This window comes from Ambystoma mexicanum, chromosome 1p, assembly GCF_040938575.1.
Source record: "Ambystoma mexicanum isolate Mex_15411 chromosome 1p, UKY_AmexF1_1, whole genome shotgun sequence".
In the NCBI taxonomy this organism is placed as follows: domain Eukaryota; kingdom Metazoa; phylum Chordata; class Amphibia; order Caudata; family Ambystomatidae; genus Ambystoma; species Ambystoma mexicanum.
Genome location: NC_090921.1, coordinates 289,179,527 through 289,206,593, shown reverse-complemented (window position 1 = coordinate 289,206,593; position 27,067 = coordinate 289,179,527). Strand labels below are relative to the sequence as shown.

Genomic DNA, 27,067 nt, shown 5'->3' with positions numbered 1-27,067 from the left:
CCCATAAAGATCAGAGAAATTTCCCCATTGTTCATCATAGCATCCTTCCTTGTGCAACTTACAAAACATAGTCTTCTCATAGTTTTGGACTTCCTGACAATTTCACTAGTTTCTTTTTAGGCAGGGAAACCCCTCTTAGCTTTAGGGATAGAGAGGCCTTTTTCCAACCCGGGTTTTGTTAATAAAAGCCTTTATTCAAAAATATGTCACCATTGTTTCCAAGCCTTACTTCTGCAACCTTGCAGGCAGTAAGTAACACCTGTTATTTAAGCACCTAGAGGCATTTCTACTTATAATGCATTGCGGAAGGGCCAGTCATGCATAGTACCTCTGATCCACTGCAATGATAAGCAGAGAGCTTCAAGCTTTAGAAACAAAGGCCTTTTCTTCCATACTGGTGGTGTCCCTTTAACTAAGAGATGCAGGAGGGCTGGTACCACTATTCTGGAAGAAAAAGCGAGGCCACTAGAAGTCACTATTGAAGACATATTCACATCGAAAGAGACCCTAATTGGGAAGAGTATCTATGGGCTAGTACTTGTTCTAGGAGGTAGTAGTGGTCGCTCCAATATTTATGGGGATGGGTAGCTTATCTGTTATAATTGTTGCATTGTTGTTATATATGTGATGTTGTACTTTAATGGCCCCATGTCCGAATAAAGTGATGATGATGATGATGAATAGGATCACATAGGTATTGCATCACACATTTGTTTTTGACTAAACTCATTAGCAGAATCAGTGCCTTATGTTAGTCCAGATTTTGATTTAGAACAAGACAACCTTCTCATCACCGGCTGCCTGAGAAATGATTCCTGTTTATCCTTGGTTTCTGGAGAAAGGCCTGGCCCACAGGCCCTCAATGGATCCAATAGCGTGAGGGCAGCACAGGGGTGGTGGGGAAAGGGAAGCGGGGTGCAGGCTGTTTGGGATTTGATTCCGTGTGTCCAGGAAAAACAAGGGAATCAGACCAAAGTAGATACAAATCACTACCCCGAATACTGGTAAATAGATTTAGGCTACTACCCTAAGTGATAGTATAGGATGAATGGGATGGCAAGTGGTAGTCAATATGACATATGGGTGGAAGCCCCCTTCCAATAAGAGAAGGACTACTACTACTCAGTGAACCTGCAATTTTGAAACACCATTATCCGTCAAAGCGAAAGATCTGTGGTGAAGGACCTCGTTTTTATTTCTTGTCATTATAAAACATATGATTACACAGGTACATAAATAGCAGAAGGCACTCAAATCCCGGCTTCGCCACTTGACCGTATGTGTGATGCTGGGACAAATCATTAGATTTCACTGTGACCTATGTGCCAAAATGGTAAGTCCCTAGAACATGTATGCAATGCTAAAAACATTCTCTCATGGTTTAATAGAGTAAAGTGTTCCTTCACATATATTATTTGTGATCAATTATATATTGCACACAACAAAGTAATTTCTCACCTAGCTTAATCATAAAAGTCACTTGAAAGCCCATGGCCCTCTTGTAAGATTACACTGACACAATATATTACAGTGTGTAGTGGCACCTTTGTTTGGATGAGTGTATTTGTAAGTTTAGTATATTTACAAATACAAACACATTTTCTACTCCCCATAATCTGCCCTTATTTGTAAGTAGGTCGAAGTTTTGTTTCTTCCCACTTCTGTGCCCCTCCCCCAAATGAAAACGTATGGATATTTGGGAGGAAGGCAGGGTAATACTTATGATGGGTTCAGACTAGCGCTGTATGTTTGGATGGAAGCTCAGGTCCTAAATCATTCAAATATTTAAAGTATATAGTGAATACAACAATAATATTGACAAGAAAAGTATTTTTTTTATTCCAGGAAACAGGTGGTTATCTAAAGGGATGCCTGGCGGGGGTATATGCCACACCTATTCTTCCTTCATTGTGACGCTGAACCCTGCCAGGCACCTCTTTAACTAAGAGATGCAGGATCTTCACCCTCACACCCCGGGAGAGAGGGTTATGATGCCTGCAACTCTTTTTTCTAAAGTCATAAGCGCTCGTTCACATGCGAGAACTTCAGGCTTTAGGAAAAAAAGGCCTTGGCTTTTAGCAGCCTGGAGTCGTCGCCAAACCTTTTCTTATTGGCGACCCCCGCTAGACAACCCTTTAAATAAGAGATGCAGTGATCATCCGAGGTTGCCATCATTAAGGAAGAAAATTGGCTGTAATTCCACCGGACCAATTGGCGGTAACTGTAATTCTGTAATTCTCTGTGCAGATTTGCCACAGGAATAGCACCAAACTCGTAATGATGCCATATGTTTTGTTATGATATTTTGTTTGGCATTTATATAGCGCTCTATATATCATTGCTATGCCCTTAAAGCGCTGGTAGGTTGAATGTCCTTGTGAACCGTAGTCCAGGTCAGTTTGAGAGAGTGAGGTGTCATACGGTGCTTGGGTGCACCAGTTATGTGTGCAGGTGATGCAAATGCCTGATGGTAGCTGCATCTTAGCGATAGGTGTGGTGGCATTGATATCAGTTGAATGTGTGCAGTCTGGAGGGTGGACTCCTAGACTTGGTACTGGCTGGGTTAGGCCTGTGTAGGACGCTTATGTGTGCAGCTTTGCCGGTTTGTCATGGGATGTAGCTGTGTTTTATTAGAATGCTGAGGTTATCATGGGGTGATGTTCCTATGTGAGCAGCTAGGCTGACATTGGTTGAGGGGTGTAGCTGCACTCTAACTGCTTAATGGTTTAGAGTAGAGAGTAAGCATAGTGATATGGGGGTTTGAGTTTGGGTGGAGTTAAGATCTAAGGAGTTTGCTATTGCGGATTTCGAGCGTGCGTTCACTTAGTAGTGACTTAATGAGCGTATTTATTCAGTGGCGTCATTGCTCGGGATCCCATTGAGCATTAGACATCGGGTTGAAAGGTTCAATCACTTCAGATGGTCGTGTTCGGCATTACATATATAATGTTATGTACACAAACTCTCTATATGCTGATAGAAAATATATGCTATTCTCTGAATACATATGGCCAGACCAACCAGCTCATCTTTTAGCCTTAGTAAGAAATACCCTACCGTTATGTAGTTAAAAATCAATACAATAATGTATTATTGTCCAATTGTTATGTGTGTAAATCTACATAAACTAACAGTAACAAACAAATCAATTCAATGTACATGTGATAGACATACAGAATATTCACAAAATGTATTACATGGGGTAATCAATACATACAAAGCTGTAACAATTCTCAGTCCATCAACTGGGTCATTGATGAAGTGCATATCTATTAACTGTTTTCCGTTTTTTCTAACTGCACACGGAGAGTTTGTTTACATAGAACATGCTTCCTGGCTGGCTGTTTGTGTGATTTTCATCGTCTTGCATAAGTAAGCCCAGTGATGGCACCTCTCCTGGCCCCTGGGAAACGGAACCATGCTGTATGTGATGCTTGCTTCTTGCTACACCGAAATGATATGGGCACTGTTGTGCAGCTCTGATACTCTCATTATGCTATTTGCAAACACTGGAGATCATTCTGCTCATGACTGTAATTTGACGGCAATGTACGGTGCTGGAATTCCAAATGAGCCTCACTGTGTTTTATTTCTGGCTGTGCCACTCTGGTACTCATTGCGATATTTGCACCACTTTGTGTTGCTTATGGTTACATCCTTTTGACATCTACACTGAAAGTTGTGCCAAAGTACAACGTGTCCCTGATGCTTGCATCATAATCTTTGCACCCAATACGTCTGGTCTTTGATTGGCTCACTGTGATTTTTTTGATGTTTGTCTAACTCCACTATTCCCTGGATGCCACTTGGGAACAGATTTTGGCTCGGCACTTTGATGGGATAGAAGTGGGGCAAAGTAACCGCAAGTGTATACCACCTGGGGCGTTTCAGATCAGTAAGTGAATACAATAATAAAAGTGCTACCATTTGGGGATTTGGGCCCTGAAATCTTTTAAAACTTGGCACATGAAACATGTTAATGTTAAAGGATATTTGTACCGCGCACTACCACCACCGGAGTGGTCCCCTGGCTTGCTGGCGGCTCTGAAAAAAAGGGAGGGGTTGGGGGCAGTTAGTGTGATGAGCTGGAGAAGTGCAAAAGAGCAGTGATGTGCTGTTGGCGGCCTCAGCCCAGAATTGTTGTGTTACTTTGGAAAAGTGGGCAATGCAAAGCAAGGTAACGCTAACAGATAATTCAGGCTTCCTTTCTCATATCATCAAAGGCCTGGGGCCGCTCCCAAAAAAATCTCCTCAACGCTGACTACGTTCCTGGTTACCAATAAGGGGCACAAATCCCACAATGAAACTAAGCAGTGGATTAAAGGGTAAGGTAACAATTTGATGGCTTAGAACGTGAGGCTGAAAAAAAAGTCCAACACCCAACAGCAAAACTCAGTGGCGCTAGAAAAATGTAAAGCCTTGCCCAAACAAAAGTGTGTGTTTTAAGTACTGTGACAAAGTCCTCTAACCGGTTCTGGGGACATCCAGCCAGGTGACTGAGGGGACTGGGTGCATCCCCAGACTACCGGATGATGGGCATAGGGTGGTATGGAGAGGATCTCTTGGTCATCACCCCACTTTGCACCCACTTATGGCAGGGGATATGACATTGTTTCTTTAAGGGATTCTTTTCCTACCCTGGGGGACAAACGCCATTGGTTATCTCACCTTTTACCTGTCGACAAGGAGTGACGAGTCACATGTTAGGGGCTTGTATAGAGGCTGACACTGTTAGGGAGAATTCTCAAAAATGTGCTAATTCCTCTGTACCTTAGAGGCCCCCAGCTCTTTTGCTGAACTTTGGGACTTTGTACTTTTAATTCTAATTGTTTTCTGTTTTTGTTTCTTTTGGTTATGAATCTAACCAACTCCATAGGCATCATCTTTTTGCAATTGTGTCACAGAGCACCCTCAGTGCAGTGACACAGGGAAGCCTTTCAGGCTTTCCCAAGGTTTTACTATCTTCTCTGGGATAAACTACTGTTTCCCAGAGCAAGTAAAGTAAAATTGACTTTACTAGTCTTTTAAATTCCTAGACCAAGCACACCCTATCTTACAATAGAGTGCTGGAGGGATTACTTACCTGTGTCTACTGTCTATATACTCATGTAGCAGTCAAATGCTACCCTTTCCTCTCAGAATGGCTGGTGGCAGTGGTTTTATAACGAACTACCATGATTTTTCCTGACCGCGAACTAGTCGTACTCCGGTAACGTTAAATCGTGGGAGCCATGTTTTTCAAGATGGTGTCTGAGCCCCCTTTGTTAAAACAGGTCCTGGTCTTTTTTTGCGCCCTTTCTTTCTGGAAACGTCCTTCTAGAGTTTTTCTCTGCGCACCAAATCAGGTTTGGTCTCTTTGTTCATTCGCCTTTGGCGGGCTTCAGGAGTGAAACCCGCCTCTGGCGCCGGAGTGTCTGGGGTGGGCAGGAAGTGAGGGAGGTGCCCGAAACTCCCTGTGCTTAGTCTCCTAGGAGACCCAAATGCACTCTGTGGTGATTGGCTGGCTGACTGTCCGGCAAGGACAGCCACCCTGCTGGGTGAGTGACAGCTAGGCTGGAATGAATGGGAGAGAACTCAGTAAAAGGCGAGTCTCTTGGCTTGCAAAGCAGAGTCGACCACTGGAACGAAGGAACAGAATTAGAGCTTGAAGAGGATGGCTGCTGCAACTCCTGGACCGTTGGTTTGCCCGGTGAAGCCCTGCTGCAGGTCCGAATCGCCAAGTTCACATCGACAGCGAAGCCCCTGCAAGGACGACTTCTCCCTTTGAGTTGGTGGGACCAATCAACTCACAAGTAAGCCACCTGGACACCTATCTCTGAGCTGGTTGAATTTCCTAAGAGTTGCTACAGGAAACGGTAGAACCAGGGAGAGGGACACCAGTGTGTGTGCTTTACTCGCAGCCACCAAAATTGAAGTTTGCCATATGCTAGCTTTTTGGCCAGTCCCAGTGCAGTGCAGGAGTCCCCCACCCGATGTCCTCCCTCTTGTCCCCACGACTGATACACCGGAACAGCGAGATCTGCAGGATCTGCCAGGAATAGAAGTCATCAGCTGCATCTCTTTCTTCATTGCAAGGTACTGTGAAATAAGACTGAGAGTACTTACCTGTCGCAGTGAAAGTGCCTGAAATTCTTGCAACTCGTGGGCCTAATCAGCTTGTGACCCAACATATGATTCTTCCTTTTACAAACTACTTCCAAGAATTTGTGCAGAGACTTTACCGTTTACTTACCAGAACCGCTTTATCCTATCCAAGACTTTAGCCCATTGACTTTCGCCTAGCCTATTGAATTGAATTGACTCTTTTAGTAAACTCAAAGTATTTTCACTGTCTAAGAATAATTGTAACCTTTCATGTTCATGTCCTTTGCCTTTTACTCCTCTTGAAAAGTATTCTGAAATATTATTGAAGTATATTTGTGTGTGATTATATTGCCTCCTGCTTATGCATGTTTTATAACTGACATAAATAAATTAATAAGTATTTCTCAAAGAAACCTTGAGTATAAGAGTTTATTTGAACACTTGTGATTGTAGACCTATGTGCATCACCATTACTGCTCACATTCCCCTCTTGAGATAAGCCTGGCTGCTCAGATCCACTGTCAAACCTGTGTAGTACAGACTTATACCAAAGGTTGGTTTGCTTACACCTGTAGTCCTAGTTGTGTGTAGTGGTCCCAAACAGTACTGCATACAAACTTTGCCTAAGAGACACCAACCCTTCCGGAGAGCAATGTACTGCAGGCCAAAGGAACTATGTAGAGTTTTCCCCATTTTACTTGCATATAGTTACCAAGAAACCACTCCGGCACATGAATAAGACTGCACATTGCCACTCAATCCACAGAACTAGTGTGTGTCGAACTCAGTAACACTATGAATGCTCCTATGTGGACTGCACTGCAAGTCTGTGCAACTCCCAAACCAATACATACTTTTCAGTGAGGACACCCCAGAGGTCCATGGATGAGAGTGACACGCATTCACTTCATGGAAGCACAAACACAGCTGAACCAGCTTGCTCTTGCAATCCATGATCTGCTAGCAAAGTGAACAACTTGAAATAATATAATAAGTCATTTATAACGGAACTGTACGCAAGTTTTTCTAGGCGCGACAAGACAAGGAGAGGGGGACAGAGGGAGGACAAAACAAAAACCTTACTAGGCCTTGTGTCATTCAGATCGCGCAAGTGCGGAGAGAAGCGAGGGGGAGATGTGCCCCAGGGGTGGGGGATGGAGTGCAGGTAACTCAATAAGTGCAGTCAGAGGGTGGCTCATAAGTTCAGAGAGACAGGGGACTGTAGGGTTGCAGATACAGATCCTTAAGTGCTGAGGGCACCTAGAGGCAGTGCAAGGCTAACCGGAAATGCAGGATACTGGGCCCGAGTTTCAGTGGGGGGCCAGGTGATCAGTGTGCGGAGCAGTCAGGGACATCAGCAAGGGAGAGGAAGAGGGAAAGCGGAAGCGAAAAGGAAGGTCTTGAGTTGCTTCCAGAACTGGAGGTGGTTCTGCTTAAGCTTGAGAGAGGCAGGGAGGTTGTTCCAGAGAGAGGCCCCAGCTGCGGAAAGAGATCCCCCCCACTCTTGCCCCACCACTCTCTGCTTAGACAAGTGTCTGACCCTCAGAGAGTTGGATGTGGATGGTTGGAGGGCTCAAGAAGGAAGAGGTTTAGGAACAGAAAGTTGGAGGTAGTGTGGTCCCAGGCCCATGAAAGCCTTTTGAACGATGCAAAGGGTCTTGAACAGGAAACTTGCAGCCACGGGGAGCCAGTGGAGAGATTTCAGAGCTGGAGAGATACGATCTCTAGGCTTGAGGCCAAGGACAAGTATTGCTGTCCTGTTCTAGATAAGTTGTAAAGGTCGAAGAGTAGAGACAGGCAGATTTAGAAAGAGGTTGTTGCAATAGTCCAGCCTAGAGAGGACCAGGGCTCTGGAGACATTGAGCCTCTGGGGGAAAGTGAGAAAAGGCAGAATACCTATGAGAAGGTGCAGCTGATAGTGTGATTTCTTAGAGATGTCAGAGATGTGAGGAGATAAAGAGAGGGCGAAGTCGAAGATGACACCAAGATTATTAGCCACACAGGAAGGAGCAGAAAGAGAGCCTAGTGTGGTCGGCCAGAGAGAGAGAAGAAAGGAGGGAGCAGGTGTCCCGATGACGAGGATCTCAGTCTTACTGGCATTAAGGCAGAGATCATTGGCGGCACACCACTACTGAATTGCGGCCAGACAATCTGGTATGAGAGAAGGAGCTGAGGGGGCTGAGGGGAGAGCTAGGTGCTATCCGCATAACACTGAAAGTTAGAGCAGAATGTAGAGATGCAGTGGGCAAGAGGTGCCAGGTAGTGGTTGAAAAGCCAGGGAAAAAGGTTAGACCCCTGGGGAACACCACAAGTAGAAAGAGAGATAGAAGAGAGGAAAGTCCCGAGTTGGACCTGGGAGGGTCAGTCATTGAGAAAGGAGGTCAACCAGGCCAGGGCCTGACCAGAGATATCCAGGTTGTCGCGGAGGTGATTGAGCAGGATGGCGTGGTTGACCATGTCTAAAGCAGAGTATAGATTGAAGAGAATGAGGACAGAAGGAAGGTTAAAGTCAAGATTAGAGAGTAAGTCTTCACGGGTGTTCAGGAGAGCAGTTTCAGTGCTTCTGGCTGCTCTGAAGCCAGACTGGTGGTCGTGGAGACCCCCAACAGATTCAGTGTGCAGAATGTGCTGGGAGATGGCCAGCTTTTCCAGGAGTTTGTCCAGGAGAGGAGTGATGGAGATCGAGCAATTGTTTGCGGGGAGGAAGGATCGGCAGAGGGCTTCCTTGGAAGGGGGTGCATAAGTGAGTGCTTAAGGGGGGGAAGGGAAGGTTCCAGTGGCAAAAGAGTGATTGCAGAAATCGGCCAAGACTATAGCAAGGGTGTCAATGTGGTCCTTGATGGTTTTGGATGAGCAGGGGAGAACCTGCTTTAATGAGACTTTCATAGATCAGACTTGTCTAGAAACATTGTCTGGGCTGAAGAGGGGAACGGAGGAGAGATGGCCGAAGAGGGGCCAAGGTTGGCAGAGGAGGAGGTAGGGGAAGAGCGAGTGGACAAGATGTCCTGAATTTTATTGGTGAAATGAGAAACCAGAGCTGTGCAGAGGGTCTGTGAGGGAATAGGAGAGGTAGAGACTGCAACAGGGTTGGCTAGCTCCTTGCAGATTTTGAAAAGTTTGTCTGAGTTGCTTGAGGCCGCAGAGATGCAGGATTGGATGTAGTCTCTCTTCTTAGAGAGGACAGAGAGTCTGTACTGACTTTGGAGCAGGTGGCAGGCCAGTTTGTCAGAGGGTGCGCTTGATGCCCTCCACTTCCTCTCAGCCGCCCTGCACTTGCGTTTAAGGGTGGTGAGGTTGGAATCCTACCAAGAGTTGCACTTGGATGTGGGCTTCAAACGGATACTCATGAAAAGGGCCAGGACGTCAAGAGTTAAAACCACAGACCCTTCTCTGTAGCGATGTCCACTTGTGTGGTTGTAGGGAATGGGGAGCAGGACAAACAGTCTTTTATCTACCTTCTCCAAATCGCTCCAAAGTGGAGAATGCCTACTCTAAAGTGAACAGGCTTTGTGCCAGAAAAGAAAAGCACTATTCAAAATGGCAGCCTAGCCTTTGAAAGTATTGGACTACTCTGATGAGTCTAAATTAAACACTGGTGACACAATCACGAGTAACCAATCACAGCTCCTTGTCCTATTATCCTCATAAATCCAAACTTTGATGAACAATTATGTGATAATTCTGGTCGCTTGGTTCCCTCTTCTCCCCCTCCTTTTGGACCGTCCTCACCTGAGCTGCTGGAATCGTTGTCGGTAGTCTGTAAATGCCGCCTGGTTAAGTAGTCCTTCTCTTTTCTTGGGTGGATGTGCTTGTCACGGAAGGAAGCTACAGTGACCGCTAGGGAACAGCAGTCCTGTGGCTCCCTTTCCGGAATCAAGCCGGAGGAAGGGAAAAACCCAATGGGGAAGAAAAAAACCTTCGGATCAAGTGGAATCTCCTCTTCACTCTTCGTAGAAAAGAGATCGTGGCCAAATCGAAAGGCGATGGTGCTGGTAGGTGTAAGCACGGATCCCTGGAAGGAAGCGATGAGGAGGAATACAGCTGCCGGACAGGAACGCCCAGAGGACAACTGGCGAGGGTGTGGTAGAGCCGCGGCTCCGAGCGGAACACTGGAACCAGGCAGGTGAGAGAAAGAAAAGATGACAAACCCGGAAACCGGTGTCAAGCAGACTGAACAGAAAGCAGAGAAATCCGAGGAGAGGGAATGAGAGGCGGATCAGGCCGGGAAGGAAACGAGACCCGGGAAAGCACAAGAAAAACCACCGGAAGGCATCGGAAGAAAGACAGGAGCAAGGGAAGGAAAGCTTCGCAAGAGCGACAAAGACAGGGAACTAGGAAGAGAGGCTGGGCAGTAACAGGAACAGAGCGCCAAGCCTCAGGAGTGAAAAACCCGGAAGCGGAAACATCCGACTGGGGTTGCAACAGGGTGTCCGCCGGGGAGAGGAGGTCTTTAAGCTCCCGGCACGCACCGCCTCTGAAAGACGGAGTTGCGCACCATGTCCATAGAAAGGGGACTAAAACACTCTGCCCCTGTGCTGCCACCCACAACGCGGAAGAAACCGCCAATCCTGGCGGCGGCAGATGACAAATTATTCCTAAAAACAGATGCCTCCCTTGTGAGGTTGGGAGCATGGCTCTCCTAGCTTTGTAATTGGGTAGAACAACCCATTCTTTTTACCATTAGAAACCTCACTCGTCACAAGGAGGTCTATACCGCGATTGAACTTGAGTGTCTAATCATCAGAAGGCCATAGAGGCTCTGAAATACTATTTAACAGGACGGACATTCATATTGCCCACCAACCACGCCCCGCTCACTTAGTTGTCTCGAACAAAGGCCACCAACCTCAGAGTCATGAGATGGTTCCTAGTGCTGCAACTTTTTTCATTGTCCACACTAAATCCAAACTTGAGATTAATTTGAACCATGCACACAGGCAAGGCCCTGTGGGTGCCAAAAAGAAGAATGGGATATATGTCAAGAGGTCCCATGCCTGGCTCTGGGGGTATCTAGTGGGAGACAAAGTGGACCAGGTGCCTTCCCAAATTATCAGATGGTGGGCACAGGTGTGGTTTGGTACTCGCTCACTTACCCATCACAATAGACAACAGGAACTTTCTCCTGGCTTAAGGCTACTATCCGAATCAGGATCATTTATGCATGTAGAGCCCCACCCCCCATGCTGGGCCTATCCCAGCACTCAATAACCAGCTCACAATTCTTCTTTCTTTTTCTTTCCACCGTATATATTACACGTTGGCTACCCACAATGCAATGCAGCAGTCTGCCTGCTAGTACTCACTGCACCTTTTCAACCTAAAACCATTCGATATGTACACCAAACGACCAAAATGTGGTCACTCATAATGAGGCCCAAAGTATCTTAACAACCATCTTGTCTCTTCCGGCTATCTTAGTTAAATGGGTGCCTATTTTGATTTTGTCTAGTGTCTGTACTAATGCTGGCATACATTTTGTGTAGAGGATCAGGTTAATGTTTGTGGTTTGGGGAAGGGTGACATAAGGTCTCGTTTTTCATGTGCTCACCTGTGCTTGGTTTAGTTACTAATTCAAGGGCAGTCCTTCCTGACAAGGACATGTAAATGGAAAGTGTACCTACTATTGTTCTTTTAGTGCACTCCTTTGTAATGAATTGATAACCAGCCCTCTTTTTTCTGTATATAAGCACTGCTGCCTTTGGCTACCTTGAGTCATTTGTGTTAACCACATGGTTAAGCAAATCCTGGTAGTGTGCCACTTTTCCAAGTGGGTAGAAGCCTGTTCTTGCATTCACCCATATGCTAAAAGTGCGGCCAAGTTCCTGGTGAGAGACGTATTTCCAAGGTGTGGTATCTGCAAATTAAGTCTGATAATGAGTCGCATTTTGTAAACAAGCTATTCAAAAATGTCTATGAAATGCTAGCAATCAAGCTCTGATAGGTATCTGTTTATCATCTTCTGTGAGCAACCTAACGGTGTCTTGCCCACTAGTCCCCGGGGATCTGTCATCCTGGTGGCTAGGAAATGGCCATCACTTTTGGATCCAGTTCTTGGGGGTGGACCAGTGCGGGCGGATCACCTGGGTGAAAGGTTCTGTCTATGGGCCTCATCACGAGTTGGGTGGTAACGCCGGCGCTAATAGCCCTACCGCCAAACCCCCCGGCGCTATTAGCGCCGGAACACGGGTTTGGCAGAAGGGTTATTGCCCATTCCCCATTGGGCCCAATGGGGAAAACTTGCGCTATTACCGCCGGCGGATTTCCCGCCGGCAGTAATTGTGCCGAAAATCGGCAAATTTACTGCGGATTTCCCCCCAGAGCTGGGGGGAAATCCATCAAAGCCATGATCTGGCGGACCCTTAAATGTGGCGGTAATAGCACTACCGTCGCATTTAAGGGTTACCACCAGACTCGTGATGAGGCCCTATGTCAGTGGTCTTCAAACTTTTTTGGCCAGGGCACCCCTGGAGCAAAATGTGGGCAGGCCAGGACCCCCCCAAAAATGCCCAATGGACAGTATGTATGATAGGTTATTTATAACATGCTCAATACCCAGAGGTTTCCCAGCGCGGATCCGGGATCGAACCTGTGTTGCTTCGTGTCGTATTGCTTCCAAGGCGAAAACGTTGCAGCTGAGCTATCCTCCTGGGCTGTCACCACTATTGCGTGCTGTCACCACACCCTATTCCCAGTAAAGTCCCTGGGCTCCCCCACCTGCTCCCATCACGGTCACTGGGCTCCCTCATCCCACTCCTACCCAGTCCCTGAGCTCTCCCTACCCCATCACATACCATAGGTTTTCCCTACCCTGCTCCCACCACTACGCCATGGTTCCCGCCCATCCTTCTCCCACCACAGTCCCTAGGCTCCGCCCATCCCGTTCCCAACACAGTATGAGGGCCTGTGGCAGCTGGTGAATTTTTGAAGTGGCGGGGCATAACAATTTCCCCCAAAAATGCCTAAGCGACCGAGTCAGTGAGGGAGCCGGAACCAATCAAGGGGGAATCGGGAGGTTTTCCCCCGTGATTATTTTTTAAAATAATGGGTTAAAATGTTGCATTGTAGAGCATACTTTAAAAAAAGAAATGGGTAAATAGCCAAACAGTTTGCAATTGGTGCAGTGGGGCTCAGGGGGCAGGCAGGACATTTTTTACTGGACAGAGAGCTGATTTTGGCAGGTGGGTAGGGGGATTGTGCACCAAACCCATTTAGGCATTCTTGAAATTACTTTGTTGTCCACCCCTCCTTCCCCCTCTATCCACCACTTGCCAAAATCAGCTCAACGGACCAAAACAAACTAACACACACACACACACTTATACAGCAATCACTTTATCATTCACTCAAGCATCCATCACCCCACACTCACTCATAACACAAGCATACATGCATCCATACACATGTTTACATTTAAAAAAATGAACATAAACGTACCTTCTGCAGGTGCCTGAGCGTGGGTGCTGAAATGCCCCGCTCCAGACTGCTCTGTCCGTATGTGCGAGGAGGCGCAGGAGCTCCCCCTCGCACATACAGACACGCAGTGCCCCAGTCAGCATTTCCAATGAGCTATGCAATGCTGGCGAAGCAAAACGCCCCGGCCTTTCATGGCTCAGTGAGCATGTGCGGCTGGGGCACTGAACAGAATTGTCAAAGGGAAATAGTGTTTCCCTTTGACAGTTCAACCAGCCGAGGAGCATTCCCTCATCTGGAAAAAGCAGCTGAGGGAGTGCTCATTGTTTAACTGGGCTGGCTCCTTAGCTCCCCCATAATGGGTGAGGGGGCCACTGGGTGGGCGCCCCCTCGCCATTATGGATGAGCCGCCAGGCTCGGACTGGCCAATAGGGCAATGCATGTATCAAAAATGCAAAATGCTAGTGCGGGCCATTTAACATGGCCCACCTTTTTGGCCAATGTGGGCCGCTTTGATGAGTTACTTCACAATGCAGTTAGATTTTGACCATTGAGCCGTTAGTAATTTTGACCATTGTTGATGAATAAATATTCTTTAAATATCACAATTTACTTACATTTTAACACAAAGCATCCCCATGGGTACTATTCAAACAGTCTGTGACTAAAGGAATGAATATCCATTTACAACTGCAGGCCACTTTTTCATTGGTGTCTGAGACAGTTTCATGCTTCTGCCCGACCATGTGAGCAGCCAAAGCCATTTTCTTCAATATAAAAACATAAATATATATATATATATGCATATATATATATATTTTTTTTTTTTTAGATTTCATGCTAGCCTCTCCCGGTCCCCCTGGGATGCGACGCAGCCCCCTGCAGGGCTGTGCCCCACAGTTTGAATACCGCTGGTCTATGTGCACTGCTATGTAATTAATTACTAACCAGCCCTCTTTTTACTGTATATAAGCGCTGCTGCCTTTGACTACCTTGGGTCATTTGTGTTAACCTCATAGTTGTCTCGGGAGGATAGCTCAGGGACAACGTGCTCGCCTGGGAGGCAAGACGACATGGAGCAACACAGGTTCGATCCTCGGGTCTGCACTTAGAAACCTCTGGCTGTTAAGCACGTTATAAATAGCATATCATACCAGTTAAGCAAAACTTCCTTTGAAGCATGGGCCTCTATCGCACATTATTGTGTTTTTCTTTAATATTCCAGTACAGCATCTTGCCTCTCCCTCTCCTCCCCTTAGCTTCCCATTCACCAATATCTTAAACCACCTAGCACCAAGAGGTCACTGAAATGGCAGACCACAATTCATTACTTTTCAGCGGGAAGACTTTGCTCCTTTCTTTGACATTTTTTTTCATGAAAAGGCACAGGAACTCAGCCCTTCAGTATACAGTCAGTGAAAGAGGTTGGAGGGGCATTATCTGTGAATCCAGGCCAACGTGATATGTAGACAGACAGGGTAAGGGGGAGAAATACCATAGCATTTTGATGCAGGCGTCCAGGATCAGACAAAGGAGAATTGCCAAAGCTGAAAAGAATCATCTCTATCAAATCCTTTGGTGAATATTGTTTATATACAGTAGGTTAGTATCTGATTTGATTCTATTGTTTCCCTCTGTTGCACTAAGGACTGATAGCCTCATGTCGGAGGTTCCCGTTATTAGCAATGCAGTTCCCTCTGTGCTAAATTGATTGTTTGCTCTACAAAGTGCAAATAATGCTTTGAAATCTGCAATCTGGGCGAACCTGGGTTTCTGTCAATGTTTACAATCCATAGTGCAAACAGTCGTAAATATGCCTATGCTCTCATTGTGAATGGTGGGAGACATTTACCTCTATTTCTATGGAATCCATTAGCTTCAAGCAAGTGGAAAAAGCTGGTGTATTCTATAGGAATCCACAGAATCTCCACCTGCACCAAAATCTAATTCAGGTGATAACGTTAATTAGATATGTCAATTACACAAGTTAGAGCTCACAGTAGATGGGAGGAAGATCCTGGGGCCCCTATTTCAAAAAAATACTGGAAACAGTAATGTCTGTTAACTAATTGCGTATCATCCAATTCCAAATATCTTCTGATCCAATTTAAAGTCCTAAATAGATTGTATTTTACACTAACCAGGCTAGCCAAATTTGACCCCAATTGCTGTAATGGGTGCCCTAGATGTGTCGCGCAGGACATTAATTATCTACACATGCTTTGGTCTTATCCCCACATTTTGGAATTCTGGCACAGATTAGCAAGCACTTTATCTGGTTTTACATCCATTCCCAATACCCCTCTTCCAGCAGAAAACCTCCTTGAAAATATAGGTAAAGTCCCTGAATGTATATGTAAATTATTTAATCTTGTTTGTTTGATTGCCAAACGCCGTTTACTGAAATACTCGATGTCAAGCGATGCCCCTTCTCACAACAAGTGGTTCATAGACCTGGCTCTAATAATATGGAAGAATTATATTCTGGTATGCTCATGCTTAACATTGCAACACGTGGTAGTACTGCGATAACATCTGTGGTACACTGCATCTTGTTTTGTTGATTAATGAATGATTATTTTTTTTTAATCTAATGCAGATGGAAATGCTATCGTAGTTCTATGGTGGAACAAATGGGTGTGACTATTTACAAACTATGATCCTTGCCCACGCTCAATCCACGAATGTGAGGTCGTTCGTAAAATGCATGTGTAACACTGCCACAAATGCTTTTTACACTTGCTTTTTATGAGCCACCTCTTTTAAAATGAGAGCCTATGGTTTTGCTCAGTGTGGTTTTGGGGTCTTTTGGTGTCATATTGTGACATGATGCTAATTATTGTGCTGTTTTGTCTGTGCTGCCTTCTTACCATCTAAACTCATGCGAATGTGCACGTTCTGTTCATCTTTTAGTTTTGGTAAGATTGTGATCTTTTGAAGCGCTCCAAAAGAGGGTCTCGTGTGTCTTTTTGTTTGGTGCAATGAAAGAGAAAGTGTGTTTCTTCTTGGTTATGTTTCATGTTGCACTGTTTACAGATACTGTTTTCCTCATGCTTCTAGGATTACCTGTTTCAATCTCAAATGTTATTGTTCAACTTAGATCTGGTAATTATTTGTCTCAGTTTGCTATCTTTGGTAGCGGGTATTCTCATTGAGTTTGTATCCTCTATTTAGTAGTCTATAAAATTGAATGTTGTTCCGTCTCTCAATCTGGGAGTACCACTGGACTAGCCAGTGTTCTTTAGAATGACCTAGCCTCGCTTTCATTGAGCAGTGTACAGAACTTCAACACCTTTTTTTAATGTCTAGCAGTAGGGGCTACATCTCCAATTCTGCTCTTCATGCACTGTTGGGTGTGTTAATGTGGACCTTAGGTATTGGTTTGCCGAACGTTGGTGCATGTTTTCTGTTTGAGTCTTGTCCCACTTGACAAGTTCTCGCTTCTGAGTTGATCCTCAGCCCTTGCTTCCATATAGTAAAATCGCCTTAATGAGGGAATAAAACATTGTTATGCAGAGCTGTGTCTATGGATTCAGTCTGATAAGTTTTGATAACATGACATGCCATGCCCATGATGCATTCTCCTGAAGTGCTTTCTTGGTTTGTGGGAAATGTCCTGAAGCACTAAAAAGGACTCCTAAGTATGTTTATGTGCATGTATGTTTTAAGATATCATTATTGAAATAGGAATAATGTTGCTTACTGCTGCTTCAAGCTATTTTTTGTAAGATCAAACTGTTACCTTCTGTTTCCATCTTTCTAATCACAGAACTATCTGCAGTGACATAAGGCTTGACAGTTGACACAAATCGATCATAAATTACCATTGGGACAATTTCCAAGGTCAGGGGATACAAAAGAACATTTCAATCACAGAAAGGAGGTCACTGTATAAAGATGGCACTACTCTCATACCAGGAACAGCCTCAGATGAGAACAGTGATGCAGAGCCACTGGCTGAACATTGCAGTTTTGAAGTTCAGATGTATTGGAACCTCACAGAAATACAGCTTCAAGGTTGGCACCTGCATTTTATATATTTATATTTCTGATGTTTGTTAATCTGCTTAGAATCATATGCTGTGCATAGGTCCGACATCCAGTGGTCACTGCGGAGTATTGTATTTTGTTTTTCGTAGTCGAAAAAGGGGACATCGACAAGGCGTGTCTGTAACACTATCCCTATAGTGACGTGCGTTGTACCCACAATCCCTCACGCGTCGATGTCCCTCAGATTGTTTTTTTCCGCCCAGCTTCTGGTCGCCTTACGCGGAGCTCCTAGAGAGACATTGCAAATACTTACTATGGACCTCGGTCCTTAATTATACTTATTATATTGTTAAAGATCCCTCCCCTCGACGTTAGCTGTGAAGCTGTTTCTCCGCCGAGCAAGTTTTCGACGGAGGGGAAGAGACGGAGGAGATCCTTCGGCGCTGCCGAACACGTGGCCTGGCCTCGCCGGCCAACATACAGTAGGGAGAGTGGGGGTTTGAACTTTTATCTTCTCTTTGAGAATGTCTTTCTTTCTCCCCTATCTTTCCCTTGGGGTTGTTATCACCAGTTATTATTGCCTCAGCTATGGAGAGGACACCTTTTAAGTTTTGCCCACGCTGTAGGGGCAAATACACTTGGAAGGACAAACACAAGCTCTGTAATCGTTGCTTGCCCCTCGATCATAAGGAGGACAGCTGCGCGGCCTGTAAGCTCTTGAAACCAAGAACTCTTAAAGAACGGAAAGTTAAGAGGTGGGCAGACTACGCTATGTCGAAGTCAGTTTCCTCACCCGCCGCTGCTGTTACAGAAAGTGACGAAGAGGGTGATAACTCGACGTCCGTTACGGAAGTCATTTACCCCCAGAAGGAGCGCTCGCGCTCCTCGACGTCCGTCCCCAGCCCCGACGGGCTCGGCTCACGCCCTGCTTATGGGGATGAACACCCCGGCGACAAGGACGCACATAGACCCCATAGGCCTAAGCACACAACCCACGGCTCTTCTTCGTCAAAGACGAAGGATCCATCAGCGCCGAAGGGGACGCAGGGCACTCAGGCGTCTACCTCAGACCGTAAGGGTCTCAAGCCCCCCCCGCAAACGCAGCCGCGACCAGCGATTGGGCTTTCATCAAACACGGGCGCTACCTCAAAATCATCCGACGTAACGCTCCATAGAGCGGCCGTCGAGGAACAACACGTAACGCAGGCAACGTCGACACCAGAGCCCTCTACTGACAAACTTGTTGTCGAGAGCCTGGCGAGAATTGTTTCCGAAGACAAACGTAAGCGGACGACGAAACAAACGTCGAATACCGCACAAAAAGCTATGGAAACGCCGAAAAAGCGCAAGAGTAGCCAGGAACTGCCCCCTTCATCTAAGGGCACTTCTGAACTACCAGAGGGCTTTTCAGAGGGCGACGACAACCTTTCTTCGACGTTGTGGGAGCGTTCTAAGCGTTTTGAAGGTGACTCTAGACTATTAAGGGGTCCCCCATGAGACCCTTGAAAGACTCCATTCTTGTATGGAGAAAATGGAAAGGTTTTTGGGAAGCCAAAACCCACCCACACCCAAAAGACCAAGAGAATGGCCCCAGGATGTCCCTAGGGTCAAGATTCCTAGGCTGTTTCCCCCTTCTACAGACATATATGACCTCACTGAAGAGGAGCAATGCCTCCAGGAAGATGAGGAGTGTTTAGGTGGAGAGGAAGAACATGAGGGAGAGGGGTTGGAAGAAGATCCTTACACGCAAGGCAGCAGCGCATTTTGAAATAGACACAGGGGAGACTCTTCCTGACATAGGGCCTCATTACGACCCTGGCGGTAAGGGGTTTACGCCAGCGTTAGCTGCGCCGACCCCTTACCGCCAATTACGAGGTCCCTTAGCGCCATGGCGCTTTTAACACCTGCTTTTAGCAGGTGTTAAAATCCATGGCGCTAAGGGACCATGGAGTTAATTACGCCACTGTAATTTACGGTGGCGTAATTAACGCCTTCCCCACTCCCATTATGCCCTATGGGGCAAAAATGGGAATGGGGAAGGGTAAATGGGGATTGGGGACTTACCGCCCCGCCAAGGTCGGAATGGGGCGGTAAGTCCGCCAACCACCATGGCGTAAACATAGTTTACGCCATGGTGGTAAAGTCACGGCCCAGGCGGTAACTTACCGCCTGGGTCGTAATGAGGCCCATAGACTTTGTAGAGAAAGTTATTAAAGAAAAAGCCCCTGTTAGACAGTCTATTCCGCTCCTGGCTTCTATAAAGAGAAGAATAACTCCTTCCCTTTCCAATCCTGCCTTAGTCAGAGGGGTCAACCCTTGGATAGAAAAGCTCTTCAGCCCTTCGTCCTCTGACTCTTTGTACATCAGAGGACATTCTATTCTGGACTCCCTCGTAGTTACTTATACAAGAAAAAGAGCGGGGGTACCACTATCCACTAGTGAGGCACCACCTCACAAAGAGGGCAAGAAGCTCTATGCACTTGGGAAGAGAATCACGACCTCCGCCGCCTTCTCAACTAGGATTGCAAATAACAATTCCCTACTAGCTAGCTACGCAGATGCACAGTGGAGCAAGCTGCGCAGCGAAGCAGAGGACTCACCAGAACCCCTGCGTTCACGCCTGTTAGCTATAATCTCAGAGGGAACTCTTGTAAACCAGGGCATCGTAAAGAACTCCTTAGATGCCGCAGAGACGGCTGGCCGTTCCCTGGTTCAGGGAATACTTCTCCAACGCCATGTCTGGCTGCGCAATTCGGGATTTAAGCCGGAAACCCAGGCTTCCCTGATAAATAAGCCCATAGAACAAACACATCGGTTTTGGGAAAGCAGTTAATGAGGCCCTATAACATGCGAAGAAAGAGTTTGATACCATCAAGACTCTTGACCAAATTTCTAGGCCCCCTAACAGACGCAGCTATGGCAATAGAAGCTCCTTTCGTGGCCAACGCCAGCAGCAAAACCAACAGCAATTTTACTCTGCTACCACCTGGCCCTCTAACCAGGGTAACATTACCCAGTTCAGTCAAAGAGGCCAACGCCGTGGCAAAGGAAGAGGTCGCGGCTCCAGCCCCAAAGGTTCCACGCCCAATACCAACAAATGACCCGAAGATTCAGGTCCCCTCCCATGCATCACCGGTCAGGGGCCGGCTAACATCGTTCCTTTCAGCATGGGAGGGAATATCATCAGACCGCTGGGTATTATCCACCATAGCCCACGGATACTGCATCGAATTCAACGGTTCCCCGAAGTACAGACCCCCACGGAACCGACGCATGACACCGGAACACCTCACCATTCTTCTTCAAGAAGTAGAAGAGCTACTGAAAAAAGAGGCTATAGAGGCTGTCCCCCTATCTCAGGTAACAGAAGGTATTTATTCAGTGTACTTCCTTGTACCCAAAAAGGACTTAACCATGCGCCCTGTATTAGATCTGCGCCCAGCGAACAAGTTTGTCAAACCCCAAAAGTTTCGTATGGTGACCTTGCAGGAAGTAATCCCACTGTTATCACAAGGGGATTACATGACAACACTAGACATGAAATATGCATACTTTCATATTTTAATGTTGCCAGCGCACAGAAAATACCTCAGGTTCAAGATAGAAAACAAACACTACCAGTTCAGAGTACTACCCTTCGGGATAGCATCTGCACCAAGGGTATTCACGAAAGTACTGGCAGTGGCAGCGGCCCACCTGCGCAGGTTATCCATCCCGGTATACCCTTACCTCGACGACTGGCTCATAACAGGGGATGTCGGGTGTCCTGACCCACGTTCGAGCTATCATGCTGCAACATTTGGTGCTGTGGGCTTAGAAAATCCAAGATGGCCAAAAAGCCCACAAGTGCGCCAGAATCCAGGAGAACCACGCAGTTTGTGCGCACACCAAAATGGTTACCTCACTTGCCACCCACCAGTGTAAAGAAAGATCTTTGTTAACAAAATCCACTGTTACTGATGTCAAAAAGTTGCTGAAATCGTGGCTCACCGGACCACTTTAAAGATTCAACCCTTTTGTGGGGTTCCACATAACCATTTTACTGTAAGGAGCCCCATCAAAACAATGTTAAGCAAGGATTATTTACTACCATGTAAGAACCATTCCTGTTTGGAATGCATTAATCCAAGAAAGATCCCAAAAATGGTTGCATTACCAGTACTCACCACTATCAGAAAGCCGGCGTTTTAAAACCACCAGACTTTTGTGTAAAACTGAATAAATGAACCCAAAGCAGACCAAAGAAAGACTTACTGAGAGGTGGATACAATGTAAAGTTATATTCTGAAGTGACTTGAATGTTCATAACAAGACTGGCTGAGCTCTGCAGGTCTGCAGCAGCCTAACTGAAACTGGATTTAAAACTACCAAAAATCGTAAATGTTTAAATTAAATGAGTGACCTACTTTAGAGTGTCACATAGTTTGTCACTGTTGAAATGTCATAGTTTTGAACTTAGAATCAGCATTCTAGCTGCATATGTAAAAATTGTCTTGACTTAAACTGGGGAACAAAAAGTGACATTTTATCTGAAACCTGGCTTAATGAAACTGAATTCTGCCCACCAGCTACCCCCGACAGGAGTTGAGACTTGCACAACAGCTGTGTTCCCAGGCCTACCTGCCTTTTGCTGTTCCCACCAAAAGGGATATGACACTTCTCTGATTGAATTACCTGGGCTCTGCAGGAAATTGAACAAAGCCCTGTCCTGACTCAGGCAAATGTTTTATTATGGGGGTCGTAAAAGTGGCTTCCTCCTGGAAGGAAAGGGGAGGAGCACTGCCTGTGAGAGCAAGCTGGCTTGGCAGAACTGGAAAAAACAGAAATTCAACCTTGTGCTGGGGGAAACCACACCCCTTTGGGGCCAGAACATAAATCTAAAAAGATGGATCATTCATAGAGCGGACTTGTGAAAATTTTATAAGTGATATCATTATTCTTGTGATTTTTCGGTGCACATTTGAAGACGTGTCAGGACCCGGTGGTATGTTCAGGGGGGTTTTTAGCGGAAAAGAGGATATTACTCTAAATGTATGTACGTTAAAAATCTGACACTCCACCACCTAATGCCCACATGCTTTGCGAACATTTGTGTAAATGCGGTGACAAATCCAATATTGGTAACCCGACCAAAAAGTGAAATATGTTGCCATTTTTGAACCCAAGCTCCTAGAAACGACAGAATTGGAACAGGGGCTACCATCAGTAAATGCATGATGTGTGTATGCAATGCCAAACAACTGTGTATCTATGAAATATGTCTTTTTGGTTAAATATAGATTGTGTGTAAAGTTGACAGGGGTGGGTTCTCTGTATCATAAACAGACCTCATCATGATGACACTTCATTTCATTCCCCCAATCAAGGGGAAGAGGAGGAAGTGGCCAATGACAAGTGGAGAGGGGTAGGGCCTAGAAAGCTAGCCTCTCCACCCACTTTCAAAACACATAAAAGCAGACAGTCAGGACAGATAAGGACATTCTATTCCATCTGCTGCGGGACGCTCTGCCGGGAAAATCCATACTTTACCTCCATCAACCTCCAGAGAGCCAACATAGAGACTTCAATCTATCCACCTTCAGAGACCAAGACTTTACTTCAGAATTTGTAGCAGAGAGGTCAACTACAAGCTAAATCCCTCTTTAGCAGGCCTCAAATCATTGCCACTATTCACAGCAAGGCGAGCTGTTTGAATTCTTTGCAAGAACTCTTGCCATTTGCCAGAAAGCAGTGTTGTATCCAGAGAGAGACCAGCTGAACCGGAGACCGCTGTATCCGGACCCACAGACCTGATCAGAACCAGAGACCCAGACCAGACCAGCAGAGTAGAGCTGACCCAGACGCTGTGCGTAGAGACCGTCCGTGGCGAGTGAAGAAAACCTGTTGACCAGATCCGTGGCGAGGCCCATTCTATTTCTAATTATATTGTGAGTACCTAGCAGAACTGTGCAGAACCAATCTCTTAGTTAAAATAATCTAATCCAAACTATTTTAATCTAAGTAGAACTGCCTCCTAACTGTCACCTGTCATTTGCAAAGCTGTCACCTGTCATTTTCTAGCTGCAAGCTGTAACCTGTCGCTTTGAACTTTTAAAATTTCAAATCCGAAAAACTACCTTTATTTAATCGTCCGTATCTCTGGAACCGTTTGGGCTAGGAACTTGGTTTAACTTTCCTCTGAAAGCTTAGAATCTCAGCTTTCCAACAAGCTTAGAATCGACTTGCTAATCTGTATACTTTTGCCGTAATCACGATTCTCGCACTCGCGAATTTTACCGCGATTTGCAATTTGGTTAAAAATCCAGCCACGTGTAACCATCAGCAGTCATCTCTTTACTTGCTAAAAATTCGTTTGCCTCTTAATCACCATCTCTGAATCATTGCTAAAGTGAGCCTGAACTCATCCCTAGTATCTCTCACTCACCCTGAACCTCCTGAAGGGAATTAAAAGCATTTTCAGCATATTTCTCACTGCATTGTCACCATATTCAAAGCATTTTGCCTGTGTTTCAAAACTCCTATTGTTGTATAAGCTGCTGAGGGGGAATTGAACTGAATTCTATTTGATTGTATTTCTAAGAATTGTGGGCTCTCCTATTCATTTCCTTACATTGCATAAGGGGGGGAGTGGATTGCCAGAGAAAAGTGATTACATTGTTTTGTTGAAATCATATCAAGTTTTTTTTTCTGTACTGCATTTTCATTCCACCTTGCATCCATTTGAAACCATAAAAGTATTGTTGCTATCTTATCCATCCTATAACCACTCATCATTGATTATAAAGAAGCGTGCTAGTGCCAGACTATCCATTATTGATTACTGCTCAGATTAAGTGTGATATTCAATTATTAATTTATTATAAAGTGTGATATATATATATATATATTGTTGAAATTCTCAAATAAACTTTTTAACTTGCAAAACAGAACTACTTCTTGGCTTAGCGGGGTCAGGGGGATTCCAAGAGAGGGGTGTTATATAGGGGTAGTCATCCAGAACTCATGAACTGGACATAAAGATATAGCAATAAGGGTTTTCATTCAGTATCCCAGACTAGGCATTGACTTAGCTGTAGTGTTGAATTGAATCCTCTTACAGGGATTCTTACGAAACATGCTTCTCCAATACCCAAAAGACCGTAGACCTTTTGTCCCAACTGGGCTTCTCCATCAACGAAAAGAAGTCCAGCTTAGACCCCACCCAAATCAAACAATTCCTAGGGGCTCTAATTTGAACAAAGGACGGCCTCGTCTTCCCCTCCATCGAGAGGGTCCAAAACAAGCTGTTTCAGATCCCCCATTATGTGGCAGGTCGAGAGGTGACGGTACGCAAAGCAATGCGCTTGCTAGGAATGATGGCGTCATGTATTTATTTGGTACCTCACGCGCGCCTGCGCATGCGCCCAATGCAAGAGTGGCTCTACAGCCAGTGGTGTCAGGCCAGCGGACAATGGGACGATCTAGTGGTGGTCTTGCAGGCCTTGGTTCTCTCGCTACGGTGGTGGACAAAAGAAAACCTGTTATTAGGGAAAACTTTTGCCACACCCGCAGTGGAAGCCACTCTAACCACAGACGCATCCCTTACAGGATGGGGGGCTCACCTATCCCATCAGACTGCTCACGGAGCGTGGACTCCGAGCTTAGCATCCAAGCATATAAACCTGCTGGAACTACTAGCGGTGTTCAAAGCACTGAAAGCCTTTCAGGAACACCTACAAGGAAAGACAGTGATGGTCCTCACAGACAGCACCACAGCCATGTACTACCTCAACAAGCAAGGGGGCACTCACTCTCCAGGACTGTCCAAGCTTTCCCAGAATATATGGAAGTGGGCTCTCAAACACAACATGTTCCTACTATCACAACATGTACCAGGGGAACTCAATCTGCTAGCAGACAAACTCAGCAGAGACTTCCCCCTGCCCGAAGAGTACGAATGGCAATTGCACGAAGACATCATCTTAGACGTCTTCACGCAATGGGGGTTCCCGGAAATAGACCTGTTCGCAACTCTGGAGAACTCACAATGCCAAAGTTACGCCTCCAGGTACCCCCAGAACCAGTCCAAGGGGAACGGTCTGTCGATTCAATGGTCAGGGAAATGTGTTTACGCCTTTCCCCCGACTCCCCTTCTCAACAAAGTGGTGCACAAGATGCACCAGGAGCAGGTTACCATGATACTAGTGGCCCCAATGTGGGCCCGGCAGCCATGGTTCGCTCACTTGATGGAGATGTCCCTATCTCCCCCAGTGAAACTTCCCTGCCCATACAACACGCTGTCACAGGACAAGGGCAGGACACTGAATGCATGCCCTCAGACCATGAACTTAGCAGCCTGGCTCCTGAGATCATAGAATTTGGACATTTATAACTCCCGCAGAGATGTATGGACATCCTCAGGGAAGCCAGAAAACCTAATACTCGCCACTGCTATTCTAGCAAGTGGAAAGGATTTGTCATCTGGTGTAGAGGTAAGAGCATCAACCCGGTTGACTGCTCTCCCACTAACATTGTTCTGTACTTGACCCATTTACTGGATTCAGGTCTAGTCTTCAATTGCATTAAAGTCCACCTAGCGGCACTTTCTGCATACACCACTTCCCAACTTAAAGTGTCGTGGTGGAAGATACCAGTTATCAAGGCCTTCATGGAGGGGGTAAAGAGAATACACCCTCCGATAGCTAACCCAGCTCCCGGATGGGACTTAAATGTGGTACGTTCTAGACTCATGGGCCCTCCTTTCGAACCCATGCACAAGGCAACTCTTAAAGACCTCACTCTTAAGACTGCTTTCCTAATAGCTATCACCTCCATTAGGAGAGTAAGTGAACTACAGGCTCTTTCTGTACTAGAGCCCTTCGTAACAGTTCACAAGGATAAGGTGGTTCTACGCACACACCCAAGGTTTGCACCAAAATTCATCTCGAAATTTCATGTAAACCAGTCAATAGAACTACCAACATTCTTTCAAAACCCTTCCAGCTTGGGAGAAAAAAGTCTGCATACACTAGATGTACGCAGAGCTGTCATGTTCTACATGGAAAGAACCAGACCACTGAGAAAGACTAATCAGTTCTTTGTCTCTGTGGCAGCAGGAAGAGAAGGAGATGCAGTTTCAAAGTCCACTATATCTAGATGGATTGTTTAATGCATCACTCTCTGTTACACTCTTGCTAAGAGAGAACTACCCTTCAAGCCAAGAGCACATTCCACTCGAGGCACTGGGGCTTCCATAGCGTTCATTGCAAATGTTCCCTTTGAGTCCATCTGCAAAGCGGCTACCTGGAGTTCTGTGCACACCTTTACAAAACACTACTGTCTAGATGCACACTCTAGATCTGACTCCCAGGTGGGACAGGCAGTATTAAGACATATTTTCTCTACTGTTCCTTCTCATAACCCACCGCCAACTCCAGGTATATCTCGCTAGTCTATGCACAGCATGTGATTCTAAGCAGATTAACAAACATCAGAAGACAATGCATTACTTACCGTAAAAGCATTTCTGATGGTTGTATCTGCTTAGATTCACATGCGCCCACCCTTCCTCCCCGCTCGGATGGAAGGAACATAGACATCCTTT

At 45.9% G+C, this 27,067-nt stretch overlaps 1 protein-coding gene across 3 annotated transcripts in view; it reads left to right on the top strand.

Moving 5' to 3' along the window:
• Positions 1–27,067, top strand: part of LOC138569196 (cold-inducible RNA-binding protein-like) — a 158,326-nt gene that overhangs the window by 73,671 nt on the left and 57,588 nt on the right. For 2 of the 3 annotated variants that reach the window (XM_069646993.1, XM_069646966.1), the window contains exon 3: positions 17,264–17,511. The exons of the other annotated variant lie outside the window; for it this stretch is intronic. The gene's annotated coding sequence lies outside the window, so the exon portion shown is untranslated. The remainder of the gene's footprint in view (positions 1–17,263; positions 17,512–27,067) is intronic. 3 annotated transcript variants of the gene reach the window in all.